The sequence below is a fragment of the Empidonax traillii genome, unplaced genomic scaffold, assembly GCF_003031625.1.
Source record: "Empidonax traillii isolate 1590-97213 ecotype Southwest subspecies unplaced genomic scaffold, ASM303162v1 scaffold286:size1162393, whole genome shotgun sequence".
NCBI classification, from domain to species: Eukaryota; Metazoa; Chordata; class Aves; order Passeriformes; family Tyrannidae; genus Empidonax; species Empidonax traillii.
Genome location: NW_020955479.1, coordinates 821,032 through 827,173, shown reverse-complemented (window position 1 = coordinate 827,173; position 6,142 = coordinate 821,032). Strand labels below are relative to the sequence as shown.

The 6,142-nt window shown below is 47.8% G+C and overlaps 1 long non-coding RNA gene across 1 annotated transcript in view; it reads right to left on the bottom strand.

The window, feature by feature from the left end:
• LOC114060697 overlaps positions 1-749 on the bottom strand; it is a 5,434-nt gene extending 4,685 nt beyond the window's left edge. Inside the window, exon 1 of the long non-coding RNA XR_003571940.1 lies at positions 575-749. This is a non-coding gene — a long non-coding RNA (uncharacterized LOC114060697). The remainder of the gene's footprint in view (positions 1-574) is intronic.
• Positions 750-6,142: the final 5,393 nt, after the last annotated feature.

Sequence of the window (6,142 nt, the reverse complement as noted above, 5' to 3'; positions counted from 1 at the left end):
GGAGGGAGTGGGAATATCTGAGGGCAGCAGGATGGGATGGAGGGAGTGGGATCCCCCAAAGAAACAGTCCCTAAAATGAACCCTGAATTGTGCATCTGCTGCTCTTACAACTGAGAATAAAACTCAACTTTATAAGTCAATGTTACAAGGTTTTGACCCACATTCAGCAGTGCTGAGCTCCTTTTGGGATAATCATGGAACATACAACTGAAATAATTCCAATAACCAGGGTTATATTTTGTTATGAGGAGAAATAGGTGCTTGTGCAGTGACATATGAGCCATCAGGAACTACCTGCTGTGGAGGGTTTTATTTATTCGCTCTCATATTAAACAAATAAAGGGTAATAGCTTGGGTGTAGATCTTGGATCTGCATTTCTGATAGACCCAATCCAGCCCCTGAGCTCACATCCCTCAAATCTTTGGTGATTTCTGTTAATTTGAAACCTGGGTCCAGGATTTTCCAACACTAGGCCAAAAATCTGGTACTTTTACAGAAAATACAAATAGGGATCACTAATAATTGTGAAATACTGTCAGAGTATGGTGTCAGTAAATACCAAATCTTGCTCACCCTGTTACAATATTCCTGTAACTGGAAACTACCAGAAGTTTCTGAACACCACAAAAATTTGTCTGCTTTCCCACCTAGACATTTCTTTTTTGGCTTTTTATCTTCCCTTTTTTTATTTTTTTCACAAGCTGCCTGCTATTGTCCCATCTCACTCCTCCTTGCCTGGGCAAGCCCAGGTGCTGTTTTGGGATGGATCCCATCTGGAACAGGGCTCAGACCCGCGTGTAAAACCCGTTCTGCAACGTTCCCTCCGTTAGGAAAACAAGAGTTCTGCTGTGCAGCAGTGGGGCAGCCCTGAGCTCTGCAGCCAGCAGGGCAGGAGAAGAAAGATGGGAACAGGACCAGCTTCCAGGAGGAGCCTTGTGAGGCCAACCCGAGGTCCCTCCTGCCCAACTGGGCATGACTTCCCCCTGAGTCAGCACCGATTGATCTCTCCAGGTTAAATCCCTCTTCCCTAAGTTTGTGTTCCCACATCTCCCTGTGTTAATTCTCACACTGCTGAAGACGTTGAGAGAAGCTCGAAACCAAACAAAGCCCAGTTCCACTTGGTCTGGTCTGAATTACAGTCAGACCCCGCTCTTAACTGTCTAATTAAACATTCCTGAGTGAATAACCCGCGTTGCCGTCAGCGCTGTTCCCACAACTTTCATTTCAAACGACTCCATGCATCGGTTTCTCGTGGAGCAATCCACTGCCCGGGGCTGTGGCTGCTGGAAAGCAGAGGAGAGGTGCCCAGGCTGCCAGGGAATGTACAACAGGCACGAGAGACGTGGTGTGATATGGCCCATGAGGAGGGGTAAGGTGAGGGCTGTACTGGCTGCTTCTGGTTCCATTCAATAGCAACTCCATAGAACCATTTTTATAATTTATTTTTTTTTCCTTATCCCTAGATCATCACAATTCCTTCATCACCTGGCTGATAACGCCACCTCATCATTCTTAAGCATTTGGCTCCTCTCCATTTTGCATGAAGTCATGTAGGACACATATTCCTGGTCTCATACAAAAAAAAAAAAACCACATAAATTTGTCTGTAAAAAGCATCTGAAATATCCCAAGCGGGAAGATAATTTGTTTGCTTTTTAACAAAGCTTCCCAGAAGTTCTTACAAAGACTGGATTTATTAGTCTAACTTTTATAGTGCTATTTATCGACGTGGGGATCAACACTGATAGAAGCTAAGAATGGTCTCTGGGAAGGAAAGAAGTAGAATCATGGAATGGTTTGGCTTGGAAGGGACCTCGAAGATCATCTTGTTCCAACTCCGTGCCATGGGCAGGGACACCTTCCACTAGCCCAGGTTGCTCCAAGCCCCATCCAACCTGGCCTTGGACACTTCCAGGGATGGGGCAGCCACAGCTTCTCCATAAAACCCGTGCCAGGACATGCCTCAACAGTTCCATGTCCTTATGCTGGGGGCACCAGAACTGGACACAGTATTCCAGGTCACAGGAGAGAGCGGAAGGGGAGAGTCACCTCCCTCAATTAGAGGCTTTACGTTCTGCTCCCCACCGTGCAGTGATGCAAACCCCACAGAGATCCTGACTCAGTGTTACCCTGCAAGAGTAAACATGGCAGCGTTCACAGAGGAAGTAAATCTGAAAGGAAAATGAGTTTAAAAAAAAAACCCCACAGAAATCATAGATCACTGGGCCAGAAAAAACACCTCCATGAGCAGCAGCACTGCCAGGAATAACAGCAGGGCAGTGACTGGGGAGCTCAGGGGGAAAGAGTTGTGTGAGTCAAGATGGGAAATGAGATGACAGACGTCATCTACCCCCACTGTGTGCATGGAACAGAAAAAGCTGCTTGAAAGGTACGTCAGTGGCAGCAAAATTAAGAGTGTCTGTGGGGAACTGGAATGATAGATGGGAGCTGGAGCACCAGGGGCTTCTGCTGAAGGTACCACCCCAACTTAGCACCATGCCCTGCGAGGAATCGTCATCTCGAGCCACTGCAGTTGAAAGGAGATGAATCAAACAATTCTGAAGCAGCCAATGTTTGTGTCACACAGAGTTTTACACATTAAATCATGCCCATCTACCACCCTTGATGTACAAGACACTGCAGGAACCTGACACCTCAGTGTCCTGCTTGCATGCAAGGACAGAAGGGCACTTGCCACCCCATTCCCAGCAACGCACAGTGTTTTGTCGGGGAGCCCAAGCCTCTGGATGAGTTAGAGTGAAAATAATCTAGTATCAACATCTGTAATTTTGCCACATGAAAGCTGATAGGGCGACAGAGCAAGGAATTGATATGATCAAAAAACCTACAGTAGCTGAGCTTCCTGCCCCAACCCCATCGTGACCTGTGGTCTGAAAACCTCTCTGGACCCCAAAAGATGGTGTGTGGAAGCTTTGGTCACGTCAGCTGGGCAGCCAGTTGTGAGAAATGGCCCCCACAGTGCAGAACATTTGCTGTGAGCACATCCCAAATCATTTCCATATGTTACTTTGAAGAAGAAAATGACTGGTAAGACTCAAAAGAGAGGAACCAAGAGCCAAGGAAAAAAAAAAAAATGCCCTCAAGTGCCCAGATCTTGAAGATAGACCAGTCTGGGGAATCCATTTCCATGTGCCAGACGTGCCTGCTGCAACGCAGCCCGGCAGACACCCAGCAGTGCTTCCCAGCTGGAAGGATCCCAACACCCAGGGGGCAACATTGGGAACATTCTACCTCCTGAGTCAGTGCTGAAGAGCTCACTGTGAGGGAGGAGTGTCATCCTTGCCTGAGCTGTGTCACACAGCTCTCCTGTGTTTGCTTAACAGTGGGCTCAATGACGTTTGGAAAAGGCCACTGATTAAACCCTGACACTGATAAGGGTGCCCTTCCTGCCACCCAACCGTGCTGAACTTGAACTCAGCCTTCTCTCTTCTCACCTCAGGAGTTGTGTCTAAGCCAGCGATTAACCTGCAACTCAACAGCAGGGGGGCAAGAACTTTCAGAGCACTCTCCTGGCAATATTCGTTGGGAACTCCTTGCTTAGGTGTCTGTGCACAGACAGACACCTCTCTCCCCCTCCTCAGCTCCAAGTGAGGACAGGGATTAGCACAGTGGGAAGCAGTTCAGGTCAGGGTTAGGTTGCTCCACAAGATCTGGGAGACAGAAGACAGCATCTGAAGCAGCACAAAAAAAAAAAAAAAAAAAAAGCCCCTGCGAGGTTCATGTCTCCAGAGAGAGGGAAGATCAGGTCTGTCCCTCCTGCAGTTTGGATGGGAACAGTCTTTGTTCTGCCTCGTTAACTTTATACAACCCCTGGGCAGCTTCAGCAGTTCATGAACTGCCCAAGCATCTGCAAATGTGATTCTTGACTTTGGGATCTCTCTGACGCAAACCAAGTTAAAGAGCAATGAGATAGTGTGCAGCTACTGTTGACTTCTTTTCCGGGAATGCATGTGAAATCCTACCAGTGTTTCTTTTGTAACAGAATGTAAATACCCCCACTGAAAAGAACCCTCAGTTCCCGTGCTTTTAACACAGTCTGGGGAGAGCTCCCTCTCTGAGCATCATCTGTGACACAGTTCCCTTGCAAGATAAAGGCACATGAAAGCATTCAAAACAGTCAGTTTGGCTTGTGTGCTTTTCCCTGAAAGCAGGTGGCAAAGTAAACACATGGGTCAGATCCACTCTCCTTGGTCTGGACTGACATCCAAACAATGTCTGGACCGACTTCTGACAAACTGGCTACAGAATCGAGCCATTTCTGATGCAAGCTGCTGCCTCCCTCCCCCCAAGATAATAGGACATTTTCCCAGATGGAAGGAACCCACTTGAAAAACAAAAGGTCTTTGAAATGTCAGCTCAGGCTTGCTTGGCCTGCGCTGTGTGCCCACAGGAATAAGATAGAGCCTTTCTTCATCCTCCAGCTGTAACACTTACATCTGAAGCAGCAAGAAGATTGAGACACGTAGCTCCAGTTTCCTTCTCTGCTACTGATTTCCAGCCTCTCCGGTGCCAGTCACTTAGCCTTGCTCCATCTCCAGTAACGGGGATCAGTAATTGAATTGCTTGAACAAGCTTTGGGCCACTCACAGGAGAGCTGATCCAGTGTGGTTTGCAAACGAGGTCGGGAAGCTGCATCCATATGAACCTGGAGGATATGGATGGACACCACAGTCCCACGGACACGTAGATGACTACCTGCATTCTCTGAACAAGAACCAAGTTGTTCCTGCTATGAACCCATGTAACTTTTTGTGACATTTCTCCAAACCCCTCCTTGCATCCTCTAACACGAGAGAGGAGAAAGTCCCCCCAGGACATGAATGCTTTGTGTGAGGAGCTTGGGCAGTGAGTTGTCCCTCCACAGCTGCTCCTTGGTCTGGTCACACCAGGCTGTGCAGGAATCCAATGTTCCTCTGTCTGTCAGGACCTCCTGGTGCTCCCAGTCTCCCCCCTGCAAAGTTACTTGTTCTGAGCAATCACGTCAGAACATTTTTTGATCTTTGAATAATTACAGAGGAATTACACTTAGTACTGTACCCAAGAGTTAAAAGGAAGGCAAAAATTTCTCTCTCCCCTTTACAGTTTTAACCCCTTTGCTCCCTGTGGTACAGGTCTTGTGATTCTCAGCTGAAAACGCTCCAAGACTTCAGTTTGCAGCCCAAAGAGACAGGAAGACAACCCCCCTCAGTGTGTTCCCCTCCTGCGAGCAGCGTCTTGAGCCCCTGAGATAATCCATGACCAGGGCAAGTGTGAGGTCCTAATGCTACTTAGGGAAATGGAGTATTTGCCAGAGCCAAGATAAGGAGCATTAATCCAACTCACAAGGAAATGTAGCATTAGGTTGCAAGCTCTCCCCTGACCTTGTTGAGCACATCTGAAAGGGTTGCTCAAACACAGCTCCCTCCATGGCAGGATCTGAGACAGGGCTGGAATCTAAAACCAGAAGGAAAAAACTACCAGAAGCAAAGCCCTCAGAACCTTGGTGACATCCAGACCGGCTGTGGACTCTGCCAGGACTGCTCCTGTCCTTCCCTGATCCCGGTGGTGTCAGTGCCAGTACGTGGCTCTCAAGGTCTCCATGAATCTTTCCCAATTTCTGTACCTCAAACAGAGTGTGACCAGACTTCTTGTGTGCACATGGCACACACACCTCCCCTGTGCACCCCTACCCCTCCCCACACCAAGCAACTTTCTGTCCAGACAATTTAGCAAGACAAGCCAGTCTGATGGTGACTGTCACAAATATGTTCTGTCCGTTGCTTTTTTCTTTCCCACATTTTTATGTTTGATACAGGAATCATGAAATCCCCCCAAAAAAAGTCTTTGAAGTGATGACTTCTCTGCTTTCTTCTCACTCTGTATAAGAGGAAGAAAACTCCTGACATGAATCTGCCCTGACATAAGCCAGAAGTAACTCATCAAAGCAAGGTACAAATTCCACTTTCCTTTCTATAGCATTCTATTAGCAGGACTGCTCAACTCTCTCTGATGTCAGTGTTTTCTCCTGCTCGGGGAGGTGCAGGTAATCCATGGGATAATCCCAAGAGCGGGATTTAACGAGTCCCGTGTGGAAGCGTCACCGTGTGCCGATACCGGCCCGGAACAAACCCCTTGTGCAGC